Source organism: Tyto alba, unplaced genomic scaffold, assembly GCF_018691265.1.
Source record: "Tyto alba isolate M040663 unplaced genomic scaffold, T.alba_DEE_v4.0 Super-Scaffold_38, whole genome shotgun sequence".
Lineage (NCBI taxonomy): Eukaryota > Metazoa > Chordata > Aves > Strigiformes > Tytonidae > Tyto > Tyto alba.
In genome coordinates this window covers 34,455,994-34,473,483 of record NW_024881313.1, presented here as the reverse complement: position 1 = coordinate 34,473,483, position 17,490 = coordinate 34,455,994, and the positions used below count along the sequence as shown (strand labels likewise).

The window sequence follows — 17,490 nt, the reverse complement described above, 5'->3', positions numbered from 1 at the left end:
CCAAGTACCCAGAAACTACCACAAGCATACGTACCATGGGAAATTACTATTCCAATTCTGAATCTGCACTTCCTATTGCATCTGTAGCTTTAACAATGTGACTTTATATACAATTAAATATACCACAGGTAGAAACAAGCATAGGAACATTTAAAATAGTTCATAAACTACAAAACAACCAAATACTTTTAGCTGAAAAAAAATACACTCTTGGAGCACATCATTGCTCAATACAGTCTCGACAACTTACATTAAATTTTCAGAATTGTTGGTACCACAATAGTAAGCGCAGTAACTGTGAAGCAGAACACGTTGCCAGATTTCATCAGGTAAGGATGTTAATGACAGCCACTCCGTTATCAACCAGCACAGTGAAGGTGTGCCTATAAACCTCCCACTCCCCAAACACAATTTCAACTGGACTTCAACAATCCTCATCCACTTAGTGTGCAGGGGATTGGTTAGGTGCTATCCCAGCACACATTGTCTTTCAACTCAGGAGAGGCACCACAGAAGCAACTGCTTCCCAAACCGACACTGGAAAGTTACAATTAAAACTATTCAGAAGCATGAGATAGCCACCTGTGAATACTGTTTGACACCCATATAAATAGCTAGGAAACTCTAGCAGGATCTGAACAAGGATCCAATTGTTCAACTGGAATTGAGGCATATTTCTACAGAAGATCCTTATACTATAAATAAGTATAATGCACTGCTTTATTAGTTACTAACTAAACATGCAAAACAAACAGCACTGATTTAACTCATATGTCCTACCTGACTTCATCAGGTATCTGTTGGAAAGGATATTTAAGACCACCTAACACCTTCAGCCACTTGGGATTACTAAACAGATGCTGTAGCCTAGTTCTTTGTACAGGTATTGTATGTGCACTATGTATACACAGCTGCTCAAGGGAGAAAGGGTCTCTCAAACTGGAGGCTTAGCACATCTCAGGAGTGCACTCACATCCATCTTGCCTGCACAGTATAAGTGGACAGGGCTTCTTTACAGTTCCTCTCACCTTCCAGAGGACAAGCTTTCTGCTTTTGGTAACCACAACTGTGCTGCAAATACAAATAATCAAAAATATAAACACCTTAATCTCCATTAGGATATTTCTACTTTATGACTTATTTATTTTCTAGTTCCAGTCTTATTTGGTTTTGATAAATGCTCATCCTTTCTTGCTACAGTTAAGCTTCTGCAGTCCTACCCAGTAACTACAAAGCAACAGTCCCTTTGGACAGACTAGAACTGATGCCTTTCAGCTTTATTTAAAATCTCACTCGGTCTCTGCATGTCATCTCTGATCTGCATAGATCATCCACCCAACATGCAGGGGCTACGAATATATACTGGCCATTCTTTCACCATAAAGTCAGTAACATATTCAGAGGTTGATATGACAGTGGTGTACTACAGGAACAAAATCTCTGCTCCTGCTTGAGGAAGTGACTGAAATATCCAAAATTAGATTTGCATAAGAAATCTCATTTGGAGAAGCCCCAGTTACACTAATTTAATGCTTAAGATGTCCTAAACTATGTCACAATGATGGGCCACAGAGGAGGACTACATGCTACAGCCCAGCTTCTGAGATCAGGGACCTCCTAAGCAAGCCCTCCTCCTCCTTGGAAGCTGAACTGGAGGAGTCACAACTGTGCTAAGCACCATCTGTCCTTGATATTCCTGTCAATTGTATTCTTCTCCCTTGCTCAGATGCCCAATGTATGCCTTTCTCATATTGCTGCTGCAACAACTCTTGCAACGAGTGGGAAGATGGAAAGTCACTAGACAACTAAAATTGCCCTGGCATGGAAAAGGCAGTTGCAGATAAACTTTATGGAATACATTTGTTGGACCTTAGCTTGGGTCTAGACCAAGACTGAGGACACTGCCTCCAGCCAAACCTCAGCTTTCTACAGCTCATGATCTGGAAGTCAATTGGCTCACAGACACAGCAGATTCCCAGGAGGAGGTGTCTTAATTTAAAGCAGGATCAGAGGAGGAGAAAAGTCCACTAAGAAGTAGTTGAATGTGTATTTCCATGTGGGTGTTCAATCATGAAAACTTATTTCTTGAAGATTTATCTGAAAGTTATTTTGCAAGTGGACATTCTCCCTATGCATCCCCTCCCTAAATCCTAGGTGAAAGCAAAAAAAAAAAAAAAAAAACACACAAACAAATCCCCAGTGCTGTTTTGTGCAATTTTTAATAGAGCACAAACAGAAGTCACCTGAAAAGTTACAAGATTATTTTGACAGTTTAACACCTGAGGTTGAGAGTTTCATCATGCTCTCTCTGCATCAGCATTTTATTTATTCCTACAGGTAGAGATCTTTTAAAGAGTGGCAGATCAATTGATTCTTGTTTCTGCCACTGTACTCCCCCAATCTCATTACTTCAGATGAAATGATTCTTATTCCCTTTCTTTCTCCCACCCTTTGCTGTAACATGAGACATGCTTTAACTTTTTATTTCAGGCAGTAAATATTATTTACAAAAACATCACATTGTTTTTTTTTTAACAGATTAACTATTCAGCGATACTGACTCAGAGACTGCAGTGGGACTTGGTACTGAGTATAATTGTCTATTTAGAAAGCTCTAAGGTAGAACTATCCTCTGAATACCCCTCATAAATGAAAGGGAAACTTCTGCAGCATTACTGAAGTCATTTCCTCAGAGATCTACTGAACAGATACCTTCAGTTCCACTCATACCTTTGCCACCATGCAGGGTGCTTTTCTACTGTAGCTTTCCCCTCAGAATTTCAAGGCCTTCAAAAGAAGAAGAGAAAAAAAAGCGCCTGCAGATGGAAAACAGGAACATGCAGTAACACATATGGTCAACACATATTGAAAAGTTTCCAAATACTGCAACATAAAAACCTATAGGAAGTTCCTCAGAAGTATTTACTGAAATCCACAGGCTATATTTCTGTGCTATACAGCTATACAGCTATATAGACAGTATTTCTGCATACTGGGCTGGCCTAACATTAAGATCCTGAACCATATGTGCTTCCTAATTTTAACAATATAAAATATAATAGGGAAGGTCGTGATTTTGTATTATAGCAACATCATGCTCCTTGTATTTCTGCACTGGTATTCTGCCACATTTCAAGTTTAGTCTGTGGTTCCAGGATCATTTGAAAGGAAGATGTAGGGTTTCTCAGAGACTGTTTTCTCTCATCTGCTTTAAAGAGTTAATTCCCCCACAGACCACAATCATGTTGCTGCAACTCTAACACCCATGCTGCTCATGGTTAGATTGAGAGCTGGTAGCTCTAGTAAGTCTCAAACATTTGAAGAACACAAAGAACCCTTCTTAAGGATCTAAACAACTGTTTGCGTAACTGACATTTCTAAGTTTACTATGACGTTAACTGCCAAATTTTAAAAGCCCTTTAAAAAGCAGGGGAAAACAGAGCCAATAGCAGTATGTAAAAAATATACTCAGCTGTCTAACTAGGTGAACAGCTTAGAGGAAGACAGAAACCACACATATACACAATAATTCCACCATTCCCCCTGATTTTTAATCAGAATCATTCTGGGAAACTGTGCAACTTTAAAAGCCTAGAGTATTCTTACAGCAGCAGGAGCTAAGCACTCCCAGCACCCAACACTAGACTCTTCAGCTTGACTACTATTAGCATAACCATCTCCCCTCGTCCAGTTCAGATGTTGGATAAAAGGAAATGGGAAAAGGAGTAGAAATGTACTTCTGTGATATTCTCACGTGTACTGAATAATGTAGTTACTGGAAAAAACATCTTTTCAGTTATTGCACACATACATATCTGTACTTTAGGTTAATCGCAAGTCACACTCCTATTTAAAAAAAGTCAATTAGTATGTTGAATATCACATTTCAGATGCTAGAAAATTGAAATGTTACCATTAGAGACAAAAGATATTTTTCATCCCAATGTTTACTACAGAACTGATCCAACAGCAATACATTAGGCAAAGTTTATCGGTATAATTATACTGATAAACTTTACTAGAAGAGGTATTATACCAAAAAAATTACTCTATACTATTCTCTCGTATCACTTAATCAAGTAAAATAGTCAAGTCTTTTGTTAGCATAGAAATAAAAGAACCAACTGAAAGAACCAACCGAAATACATATCGTCAGAATGAAAATGGGAATTGGAGAGTTGTTCATGTGCGTCTGGCTTAAGCTGTAATTTAAGAGAAATTTTTCACATCCCTAGCCAATACTCCTTTGTCAGCAAATACAGAATAACTCCACCTTTTCAAAGGCCAGGACTAAAGATGTGGCTCCGCAGCAGCACAGCATAATAGCAACAGTCACTGATCTCTTTGCACTGGCTGTGTGGTTCCATTCCCTCCCTCACACTGCTTCTAGATTTATACAGAACTGTTCCACATATTGGCTGGAAAAGCTGAATTTGTCACAAGTTACCAGCTTCCCAATAGTGCCAGCTTTAAGGTCTATTCAACTCCCACGTCTAGCCATGTGGCAAACAAATTATCCCTGCAAATTATTGGCATATATATGCATACAATAGTCCAAATTGTTTCCTTACACTAAAAGCTATACAGTACAAATACACTAACCTTGCCGTGGCAGCCAGTCACTACATCAGCTTTGCTATTTCAAACGGTGCCAGAAGACACCAGGGTGACTAATCAAATAAGCCAGCGTGAGTTACCATCTCCCCCTACTGTTACAGATAACCCTTGGCAGAGTATACAACAGGTAAAAGATATCATTAACCTCATAAATGGTTCTTCTGCCTGAATTTTTATCTGAGAGTTGTCATCAAAACTGGCTATAAAGTTTCTGTTCATCCCCAGTCTGAACTTACTGAATGAGTTCCTTAATATCCTTGATAACCAATCCCACAACTTTCACAATGCAGGAGATAGCAGTAGTTCTAGTGTAAGTCATTAACACACCACCTCTAATAGATCTGAAAAAAACATCCAGAATGGATATTGTTAATGCACTCCAAGGGAAACAGTGACACTACATGGTAAGAACCACAAACTATTCCTCTGATGTCCCTACAAGCTCACCAACAGCCCCTGAAACATGACTTAATGGAGGCACCTGAATGAAGAAGTGGAGTTTCAAGAACAGTTGTTCCAGGAATTAAATGTTCAGGTAGGCTTTTATCAGCATTCCTCAGCTAAGGGACAGACAGGAACAGATTCTGAATAGGAATCCAGTATATGCTGTGATCACGAGCAACAGCTTTACTTCAACCTACCTTCTATAACAGAAATGACCAATTTGTTAAGATTTTTTTAGATAGGTTTGAATGATACACAGACAAATTAAAATGTACGTGATATCCTGTGAAAATCATGGGAACTGAGGGACTGGGAGATTAGAACAAGAAACTGCCATTTTGTCACAGGTTAATGCAGTAAGAGGGCATGGCTTTTCAGTCTGCTGAGCTATCTGCCAAAGAACCAAGAACACTGAAAACAGTGGACAAGAAACAAGACACCAGAAGTTGAATCAATGTCAGACTTGGTAGAATAACACTAACACAGTTTAAGAAGGGCAAGCACAGAAAAAAAGAAGTGATGTTGTACTATATCATTTGATTTCTGTTTATTCAAGAGGAAACTTTTCTCAGCAAAAATATTCCACCAAAATAACCACCCATGTAACCAGTCACAGGGTATGACCAAGTGGTTAAAAAAAAAAGGAGAAAGTGGGAAGAGATGGTTATAAGGATGCCTACTCTAATTGGCAGGAGATAAATCATCATTAAGTTTTAAGAACATGCTCAACATAACTTTGTTGCAGAGCTGGCAACCAAGGCTAGAAAAGGACTACTTCCAATTTTAGAGGGGAAAAATCCAGACAGTTTTTAAGTCTAATACATAGGAAGTAATATGATGACAGAGATAAGAGTTGGATATTCTATCATAAACTGAAAGGATTTCAAATGCAAGGAACTAAAAAGAGAGGATGTAGTGACAGATACAAGATAGTTTTTTTTTTTCCCCTTCTGAAAACTGCAAAGAGCTTTAAAATATCCTGGCAGACCACACATTAAAGTTACACAGTAGCATTATTCACGCAGCCACGGGCTATATGATGTGGATGTTGCAGATTGAACATTTCCCACCCCTATCTAAAGGAATGCATGAGCTGGCAGCTAAAGAAAGATCATAGTAAGTTTACAGATGTAAGATGCTCTGATACACTTCCTATCACTCCTTTGTATCTAGAGATCAGTATCAGAAGCTTCTTCAGTGATCCAAGATTAATTCAATTATATATTACAGCACAAATACTGGATGTGACAGAACTAGGATTTTAAAAGCAAGCATGAGCACACAGAGACAATGTTAGAATAAGTAAGCTCTACCCTGCTACCTGTATCTCATCCTACAGATAGGAAGAGGGTCTGGAGGCACACAAAACAAGAGGGGAGAAAATAGGTATATTAACAGGTAAATAGAATTGAATAGAGAAGTAAGTGCACACTCACTTGTTGCTTGAGTCTTCAGAAAAAAGTTAATCATTTCTAATAACAGTGCCAAGCTAGAAGAAACCATAATACATCTTACAATATTTTAGCTCAAGAATTATATTAATAATCGCTTAAGACACTTTCAAACGTAACATTCAGGACTGCTTGCATCTATTTTTTTTTTTTTTTGCACATGTTTTGGTATGTCTTTTGAATTCTAGTGTTCGTGTAACACTTCAGTCACTTTAGATCAATTAAGGTAATTGAGATGCTCTCTCCCCTTGTCACAAGGAGTTGCTCGATGCAGAGACAGCAGATTATTACTTGTGTAAACAGGAATCACCACCCTAGTTAAAAATGACCGTTCCTGAACTCTGCAAGTTCATGACGGAGAAGATACAGTACCAGTCAAAAGGAGAGCCAAGCAAATTCAAAACCAGACAGAATTCTTAGGTATCTTTTGAAGTTATTAAAACCAGTTCATTTGTAAGCACCTACTAAATAAGCCCGTCAAAAGCAAAGAAGAAAGCCAATATGGTTCCGTCAAAAACAGTTCAGTCTCATCAGTTTTTACCCAGGATAAAATTACCAACTGGATGAAAAAAGGAGAGTAGACACAAATTATAGATAAATAAATCACAGCATACCTGAGAAACTGATCTCAAAGCAAGCTTGGATACTACTACATGTTAAAAAAAATATGGTAGAATCACCACAAAGTAGCTGCATAACAAGCAATCCCAGCTGCAGCAAAACTTGTAAGATGCCCCTTTTTTTTCAGTGGGTTTGCAAGACCGGATAACAACTGTGTGTTTTTAAGAAGATACGAACTCCATTTCAAACTCTTCTCAAAGTTGGAACATTTATAAGGTCCATCCTATGAGAATCAGCTAGTGCAGAATGGCATGCAAGATCATGCTACATGTCTTCAGTTTTCTACAAGTCTCTCTCTAAGAGCTTTTACCTGTAGCTTGGTATTTTAAAGGGAAAATATTGCAAGAGAGTCTCAGAAGATCAGGGCTTCATTTCATCCATCCTTACTGATCTTCAAAATAGGAATAGAGCATGCTTCAAAGAGTTTGTAGTAAGAATCAGAAACTGTTGCAAGACTCTACACCTCACAGTATCTTTAAACTGAATTCATGAATGGTTTGGAGTTAACAGGACCTTTCAGAGAATATAAAAATCTGAAAGGAACATTCAATTGGATGAGTGCAAGTTAGGGGAGTGACCCAATATCACTACTACTAAGAACTACCCGGTTGTCAATTTGATTTGCTATAGCAAAAGTAGGGAAGAAAAGGCACAAGTTACTTAAATGAAATAATGAGCAAACAAAAAAAAAAACATCCCAGCTGTTAGAGAGCTATTAATGCATTCCAGAAGCTAGTTAGACAGAACAAAGCAACCTTAGGACATTATACAGTCTCCTTCCTTAAAGGTCCTAAACATGGAATGAGACAATTGTCTACAACATAATAAGCACATCCTGCTTTACTGAAGAACAAAAAAGGTTATTAGCTCCTGAGAATACTTCAAAAGACCTACTTTCCTGGTTTTGAGGCTTAAATATCTCCACTTCTTCAAACTTCAGTAGTAGCTAAAACTTATAATAAAGAACTAATACAAATAGTTGCCTGAAGCAGTGAATACGCCTTGTATTCATAGCACACTTCAAAATCCTACACTGAATTTTGTTTCTCATTTTTGGAGTTAGTAAGTCCCAGTAAATAAGCTGAGAAGTTAACACTTTACTGTACCTCTCCACTTGCAGTGTGGATGAGCAAGTGATTACATGAGATCTGAGGCAGACAAAAGCAGCGATGGACAGCTTAAGAAACTTCACATTCCAAGGCTAATCATAGTAACTCTGAAGTTTCTTGTCCAGGCAGGCAGAGAAACTTATCTGTTTACAATCAAGAGCTGCCTTGTTTAGAGACTAACTGGCAAACAGTATCAGAAGTCCAACTGAATACTTCTGAAACAGCCCACTGGCACTCAAAGCAACTTTTGGTCAAAGTTAAAGATCTGTACTTTGAGGAAAGCTACATGACAGTGGTTTTGTGAATAAAGGTAGCAACTTCAACTCGAAACCTAACCATGCTTCTAAGATTTTCACCACAATAAAGAATAATTTGGCCTAAAGAATTTTCTAAAACATGTTCAAGATCTTCCCTTGACAACAAGCACTATGATTTTTCCCTGAGCATCCCAAACAAAGATCTAATTTAAGATGTCGCCTGTCTGGAATGCAGGCATGCTCTTCAAGATTGCGAGACAGAGGCCACAAAGCACAAGAAACTAAAAATGGTATTAAGCCTCTGAATATTAATATCAGCAGCCATATGCTGAAGGGTTCAATTCGAGGAAGCTTTAATTAATGATTAGTGAAAGAATAAACCAGCCTGTATCCTTAGTATCTGCACTGGAAAACTGGTAAACAATTTGAATTTTTGCCATTTCTTTAAAGCAAGCCTAAGTCCAACTACATAGACAGTTTTCACACACTTTAGAAAAGATATACCCATTTAAGTCTTTAACGAATTAGTTTAAGATCAAACCTAAACAAGCAGCTTAACCAAAGTATTATTCACAAAACAAGCATTTGTACACAGCATCATGAGCCATGGTCATACCCTTACTACACAGGGCAAGTATCTAATATTTAGGAGATCTTCCACTGAATTCTAACAATCTAAACTCAATGCACCATTTATATAATGCTTTAAGGAAGAAATAAATTTTTACGCTTAAGACTCAAGGACTTTAGACGGTGGTTGCTGGAGAAACAGTTTTATCAGCCTAATAAACTGTTGGTCTCAAATACTGAATTACTACCTACAATATCTTAATTTCAGTGTTTACACTTCATTTCTCTCTAGTCTCCCCTAACACATTTCTTCTCCTTCCCTCTCTATGCATGCCAACATTTTCTAAATAACTATTATCGCTATTTCTTATTAGAATTTATGCATCTGTATGCACAATTTAATAGATTATGAAGCGTTCTCTTTCAATACACCACTTAAGAGATTTGCCTAACGGCAGGCATAGCTTGAAGCTATACAGAAAAAGAATTAGCAGTTTCCTAACTAAAGCAGGTGAGATCCAACACACATTCAATACAGTACATTCAGATACCGTTTTCTGGAACCTAGTTCAGAAGTTCTATTGATCCATTCTCTATACCAGATAAACTGCAACTTCACCCAAAGCTGATCTTCCTTTTAACTCAGATGATGTCCATACAGAACACTGCTGGGGTTTTGTTCGGTTTGTTTGTTTGTTTTGGGTTTTTTGTTGTTGTTTTTTTGTTTGAAAAGGAACTGACTCAAAACCACTAGGGAGTTCAAGCAAGACTATGGCAGGAGAGATACAAGCAACTACTTGTGTAAAACAAAGCAGAGCAAAGCATCCACCTTCTGCACTGTGGCATTCAGAGGCTTCTATTAAAGGCAAGCACACAATCCCTTTCACTGAGTGATACCGCTCCACCCTGAAGTCATTCAAAGCATTAGAAGTCTACCCTACAAACTCACTCCTACAGTAACAATGCTGGAAGTTAGAATACTATTTCAAAGCTTATACAGGAAGAGTTTATATCCATTTGTTCTTGTGCCAATGTTGTACTTCAGTTAATTTTCCTCCTTAGTGTTTACTCCCTTCCCACCCCTTACAGGATGCTTTCATACATACAGTGTTATCACAACCCTTCTTGGCTTTCCTTTTACTAAGCTAAATGAGCAAAAAAAGTTTCCTGCTTTAATGCATAGTTCTATATTCCTGGTACTATGAATAGCCCCTTCCTATGCCTAACCCAGTTTGCTCCCTTCTCCAGCACCTCAGGTAACTCCTTCCTCTGTGTCTTCGCATCAGTAGAAATTCATCAAAAAAAACAAACAGCAGAAAAGGATACCACAGTGTAAGGGAACAGCAGAAAAAACCGTCTGATTCTGTTTCTCAAAATGCCCAGTGTCAGAACTAAATAGGCAGTCACAATACACAAAGAAAAGAAAAACAATATTGTCTAAAAAAAACACTTTAAAGAAACCCCGCCCCCAAAAAGCACACACACAAAAAAAAAAAAAAAATCACATCATGAATAAAACCACAGGTCTATAGTATATGAAAACTGCTTTTAGACAAAATGTAGCAAAGTCATTTAACTTCTGCCACAGTCAAAACTGGCAAATTCAAAGTCCTTCACATAAAACAGCAAAATCCATATAAAATTCAGCGGAGGAAGAAAGAATCTAAAACCAAGTTATATTTATTCAAACAGTATTTGAAAGCTACCTTGAAGATATCCACATCACATTCAAAAACCTCTTAGATGTGGATCACTCTTAGAAGGATAAGGTTATTTAAGCTTTCCAAAGCTCTGCCTAGATGCCAAGCCAGACACCTAAAAGTCAAATTCAACTTTGCTCTAACACAGTTATATTGTATTTGTATTAAACTGCTTTGGCTATATGTTAAAACAGCCATTGGTGCAGCCCTTCCACAGAAGGATTTTCCTTCTGTCAGTCTTCTCTACTCATAGATGAGCCACAGTAAAGCCCACCACAATGTGCATCTGAAGGCAGACAGTCTCAGTATGGAGAAGTACTTTTTTTTTTTCCTCCAAGATGCAAAAACTGTTATGAAAAATAGTACCATCAACTCCTGTACTTACCTTGGAAACGCTACATTCTTTAAGATGTTTCTGACTTACCTACTTCCCTCTCAAACCCATGCAATGCTAGTATAGTTTTAAGTTCTGGAAGTCAAAATATTCAAGTTAGTAAAGTAACTGCAGACAGATTAAATGCTACCCAAAGAGCAAGCTCCTAACAAAAAGCAGTGCTAATGTAAGTGACCTGACTTAAAGAAAGGCTCCACAGACAAATCCCTGTGATCATCCATCCTCACGTTATCAGGAACATAGTACACATTACAAAAAGCTCTATCTTAAAGGACAGTCACATCTGTTGCAGATGATTAATAAGAAGAAACATTTTTTTATGACTGTTTAGCAATAGCCAGATTGAGCCAACTTCTGCAAATATTCTGCTATCATTCTTATCACACTGGCATTATTGCAATTTAAATCAAGTCACCTTTGTTTAGTACTCAGTCATGCCCCAAGGCACTGTTTTCCAAGAGCACTGACTTCACCACAACAGCCAAATTTAACAGTTGAGGTTATCAAAGTACCAAGACAATATTATTGTTTCATCTATACTGTCCTCCCTGTGTATGTAGGGCATTGGAGAAGTCTATCAGAACATTGCAGACCACCACCTAGGAGGTTTCTTGAGGAATGGACTCTATAGTCACCCTACTCAATCCTGGGAATGCCCAGCAAAGCAGTCACAGACAAGTAACAGCATCTTGTAGTCACCTATAAGGTAACACTGATATTGTCACATCATCCACGTCTATCGTTACTCAAGCACAGCATGCTGTAAACAAAATCCCCCTAAATCAGGAAGTTCTTGGGACACTTGGAAGTCAAGATGATATTGACATTATATAAAGCAGTTGTTCACCAACAGCGATAGCTCACTATCAAACCAAAAAGCTTCTGGATCAAGGAAGTATTGCATGGAACTCATTAGCGAGTTGGCACTGTCCCTCATCTGATGCAGATGGAAGTGATAGCACTAGCTAGAGTGGCTAGTAAAGGTTATTGTAAAACAGTACTTCACACTGGCCACCAGATTCTAAGATGTATACATGCCCCTGAACCATTAATGTCTTTCAAGTGTAGAAGAATACCAGACTTTTAATATTCCTCACAGATAGCTGCTGGCCAATAATGGCTTTCACTTGGAAGATAACGTTTGCAAATTGTGCAGGTGCAACACTACCTGGACACAAATTAGCCCCAACACTTCCTGTAAAACCATTTTCAGTTGCTTAGAGCTTTGCCAAAGCAATTACATGGACTCACTGCCACGGTAAGCATTTTTCCATACTTTTTTTCTACGAAGTCTCAGCCAGAATGTTTTCACTGTTTCCAAGAACAAGTTAGGAAAAATAAATGTTTTGACCACATTAAAATTTTATTAAAGCTTTTCCATCAAGAAGCTCCTGCACCCCCCAAGACCCAAAGCAGAGTTTTAGAGCACATCCTATGTAACAGGGCTGTACCTTTTGCCATACTACAATATCACTTCCCAGATTGGTAAAGCTTAAAAGGAAAACAGGACTGCTTGGAGTGAGCGCTGGGCTGACAAAAACCACCATGTGCAATACTTGCACAAGATGAAGAGGTGTGTGTGGACTGCAGGAGCAGTCTTCATCTAAGACAAGAAAACACCCAATAGCTTCTTTTGCACTGCTCAGTTAAAGTTTTATACCTCCAACTACCTATCATTTTATACACCATTTTCATCTTTCAACTTTGAAGATTAAAATTGCCAGAAAAACAACAACAAAATCTATGATACTATATAGCAAACTGACAAAGGACATGAAGTTGCCTAGGACAGTGGGGCACTTGATCGTAGTTTCTTGCATAAACTAATAAAGCCAAACATCTGAAATCTCCAGATATGTTATTCTTTAACAACTCTAGAAAGTACATCACAGGGAATTCCATTGTCCCATTGATATTCTTTGTTACAAAATGACAGAAAAATACGAACTGAGTAAATTCAGTGGAATAAGTGGTTGCCTATAGTTTCAGATGCAAGTGATTGGTATTACTTCAGATCAGACAGCCAGGACAAAAAGCACCAAGGACAAGATTTATTTTAAGAATCTGCTATTATGCTTCATACATCACACTGCAAAGTAACTCTAAAGCTGGAAGAGAAAATAATCCTAAACTGTATGAAGTCCATAAATACCAATTATCATCTCTGCTTAATAATTTCTTGCTATGTCCACTTAGTAGTCTAATCTGCTGTGGAGATGTTCATGTAAAATATCCCCTATCACTATTCACCATGTACCCCGATATCTCAAAGCACATCTTGTGGGCAAAATGCCGTTTCTGTTAAAGCTGCTTTCTGGAGTACAATCATATAATGAATGTTTACTAGAAATTAATTACAGTTGCAAAAGAATGCTTCAACTTTACTATCTCTGTCCTGGTTCTCCTAACCTGAGCACTTAATCCTTCAGTTTTAAGAATTAAAGAAAATTTGGTATGCACATTAACATGCATTTTATTATAAGCTTCTTTTAACTATTTTTGACCCCAAAGTGACATCTGTTTTCATACCTTGATTCAGATATTCAGTTGACAGCAGGAGGCTGGCAGACAGGAAGAGCTCAATAAGAAACTACTTTTAATAAGAAACAATTAGAAAATCTGCAGAGCAGGAAAGGAATGACCCCAGACACAACAATTAGTTAAGAGGAGATGCAATTACTGGTGAAAGTCTATTTCAGGAGACAGCCAGAAACAAGCACGTGACAGAAGAGATGGATGATACAGGAAGAGCGAGATGAAGGCCAGATCATTACTAGGAGAGATTCCACTCTAATGCAAACTGTTTATCAAATAACTGTCTAAATGGTGCTTTGTGCAACAATCAAGAAATAGAGCATTCAAGAGAGCGCATCAGTCCCATGATGCCAATGCTACAATTGCTGCGTGAACTTTGCAGAACTCTTTTTTCCAGACTAGGAATGGAGCACAGATACAGGGGAACCCTCCATTTAACTCTGTCTGCAGAAAATACCTTATAGGAAGACTGCCTGAGTTGGCAGATGTTACAGGAAAGTAGTTAATTCTGCTTTTAGTAGCTACTACTTTATTACCGAAGCTGAGCAAATGGAAGAGATTAACATGGATGAGAGCCAACATTGCAACAAAACTAGTTCCCAAAATAACATGCTAAAACTATACCAATTAAATCAATACAACTGATAGGCATGCATTCGCTACTAATTTTTTACTCTAATCCAGTTCCTCCTTTCACAGCACAGGTAGCTGTTGGAACACAACCATTTCTGGAATTCCAATTTAACAAATTAAAGCTAGTAAGTGTAAATCGTTAACTAAAGCCCTTTTTTCACATTAGATCTTCAGAATATTTTCTCCCTGCTCTTTTCCAAGCTCATCATATCCTCCATAAAATAAAACCCTGAACTATTATTGACATTGATCAGATATAAAAACAACCTTAATACAGAAACATGATTGCACAGACACTAGAGCTGAACAAGCAAGCCCACCATATGTGTGAAGATAACCATGTTTTGATCATTTATATACATTCATGAGAGGTGTCTCAGCACTAATCTCTTTCAGGCTACAATACTCCACCCCCATCAACAGGTAGCTTTCATACTCTTTGAGGAGACATAGGTAGGTCATTGCCATCCAAGGAATATTGGGCAGGATAAATTCAGAATATTTTACCCAAATAAGTCTTCTGTTTATTTTTAAACAGAGCATCCATCAGTTAAAAAGGGACTCTGAACTTCTTACGTGAGAGTTTTTACTTTTCTGTTCTGATTGCTGTTGGCAAAAAGGTCCTTTAGGGAGTCCTACATAAAACAGCCACTGGCCTATCCAGTCATCCTCCTCTGTGCACATAATCAACCTCTAGCCTGTCCTATTTCAGCTGTAGAGCAGCTGATGATGTTTAACAGTATCTCACCAAGATTTGCTCTTAAACATCAAAAGTGCTATATTATTAAGACAACGCTAGACAGAACTAATGACCCACCAGTAAGGTGCACTTGATCCTAGAGAATCCAGCCAGATATATGCATTAAAAACATCATAAACTGAAGAGATGATCAGCACTTTTGTGTGACAACATCGTCATGTCTAATACCATCCACACTAATTGTGTACAAAATAGTTTATATACATTCTTTGTATATAATGCACATAATGAAAAAAAAAAAATGCCCTTCAACTGACAGTACAATTTTATTTAGAAATCACAGAATCAGGCTAGACTCTGCATATTTCATTACAGTACTACTTAAACCATAAATCTTTCTAGTACCATTTTTTCAATTTAACCCTCTTAATTAGAATCCAAATTAAATGAATGCCTTCTGTGCTTTCACATTCTCATTTGTGTAACCTTTGAGGAGAATGACAAACAAAAATCCATTTCAGCATACTGGATGGCATTCAGTGCACACATTGAGCCTCATTTTTCAGCTCTTTTTATTAAGCTCTCTGTTTCAAGAAAACTGCAGCATAATTTGATACACAAGATAGTTAGCAACTGTTGATGGATACAGAAACTGGAAAGCTAGCAAGACCAAATACACAAAAATAGAGGCAGTCAGGAAAGCAGTTTCAAATTTCTCATTTAACTCACAATTTTAGTTATCAGTGAAGAGACTAGGTTTGACAAAAGATCATCAGTTACAGTGTGGCTACAGCCACTTAATGAAATCTGACTAAGATTTCAAAGAAGTTTCTCAACTTCAGAGCACTCACTACCTGCCATCCAACAAAAAAAGTGACCACCATCAGATACAATTTTACTCTCCCACCCCTAATATTAGCACAAATACAACTACAACTATTGCAAAATTCAGGTCATAAAACACATACTGCAACTAAGCTGCCACATTTCCATCCACATCTCAACTTTCTATGATTCTCATTCTATAGGCCTCTTCATATAAAAGCAGTCTGGACAATAAGTTCTGGTCTGACATTCACAATCTTTATTTTACTTCATCTTACCTTCTGAATACAGCACTCTATATCCTTTCCACTTGGCTTTAAAATTAGGCATAAAACTAGGTTTTCATTAAGTCTGAAAAGCTAGTAAGATGACTGCTTCCATTCAAAATTCACATACTACTTTAAACTGGTCAAAGGTTTGCTATTAGGCATTATTTTTTGACAGATTCCTGAACTACTACTCTCACCCACCCAGCTTCAGTACCCAAAGACAAAGCCTTAGTTTTAAAGCTGAATGAATTAAGACGCAAAGTGAAAGAGAAGCTTGAAAAACAGAAAAAAAAAAAATTAAATAACAAAACTTTCTGTAGAACTCGGGTTATCTTACTGCAGTGTTTCAGAAGACATATAGATATACAGCCTACTCAAGTGTCTCCAAATAATGCTATGTTGAACTGTTAAAATTGCAAAGGCATTTCAAAACTGAGGGTTTGTTTGTTTTGCTTTGGTTTTTGTTTGGTTTTTTTTTTGTTGTTGTTGTTTTTTTTTTTTTAATTTAAGCATCCTTTTCAGATATCTAAATTTATAAGATGTTTAAAATGGCTTCACTATTAGTAATTCAGCAGGTTTTAGGATCTCCTACCTAGCAGTAACAAGCTTTATATAAAAAGAAATACAGAAGTTGGTAACTTTCTAACTCTCTATAAACATAAAATGAAGGGCTACCTAAAAATAGTTAAGCAGTGTGAGGTAAAAAAGCTGCAAGATTGCAACAAATCCCTTGCACCAAATACTCATATTCAATCATGTTCAAGACTCGAAGTGCAAGCATTTCACTGCAACTCAAACTCTGTCTGGACTCTTAAAAAACGAGCTTAAAGAATCCAATTGTTAACAGCTTCCTTTTCTCACACACAGAAAGCTTAAAAAAAAAAGGTGTTACTTTTTCAGACCAGCCCCACAACTGCAGACAGCATGCTAGTAACCAAGAAGCTGGCTTATTAACATACCGACTTAGATACTTCTTTTCACAGAATGACTCAGCCTACTATTTTCAAAGTTTTCCTTAAATATTTGTCCTACATTTTACAATAACAGTTACCAACTACAGAAAAACACATGCCATAAAGTCTTAACCACTTTACAAAACTGAGCGTAGAGATTAGCTATGCGTCCACATTTGCATCCACTAATCTAATCCTTTCTGAAAATGAAAGCTCAAGGTATTCAATACCGATCTTTCAGAGGTAAGTGAATGCTCTGTACAAGTTCGAGAAAAAAAGACTCAAGCTTCTCCATAGCACAGTTTAGTGTTTGCAAGATAGAAAAGCTTGCCAGGAGTTTCCCTATCAAGAACAGCACTCTTAAAATTGCAGTTTTTAATAGGCCAGCGAAGAACAAGGTAAGAGAGCAGCC

General features: G+C 37.5%; 1 protein-coding gene across 12 annotated transcripts in view; it reads right to left on the bottom strand.

Moving 5' to 3' along the window:
- The window catches only part of PRKAG2 (protein kinase AMP-activated non-catalytic subunit gamma 2), a 224,714-nt gene that overhangs the window by 34,892 nt on the left and 172,332 nt on the right, over positions 1–17,490 (bottom strand). Inside the window, exon 1 of one of the 12 annotated variants that reach the window (XM_033009661.2) lies at positions 2,731–2,816. The exons of the other annotated variants lie outside the window; for them this stretch is intronic. The gene's annotated coding sequence lies outside the window, so the exon portion shown is untranslated. Of the gene's footprint in view, positions 1–2,730; positions 2,817–17,490 lie in introns of those variants that run through there. 12 annotated transcript variants of the gene reach the window in all.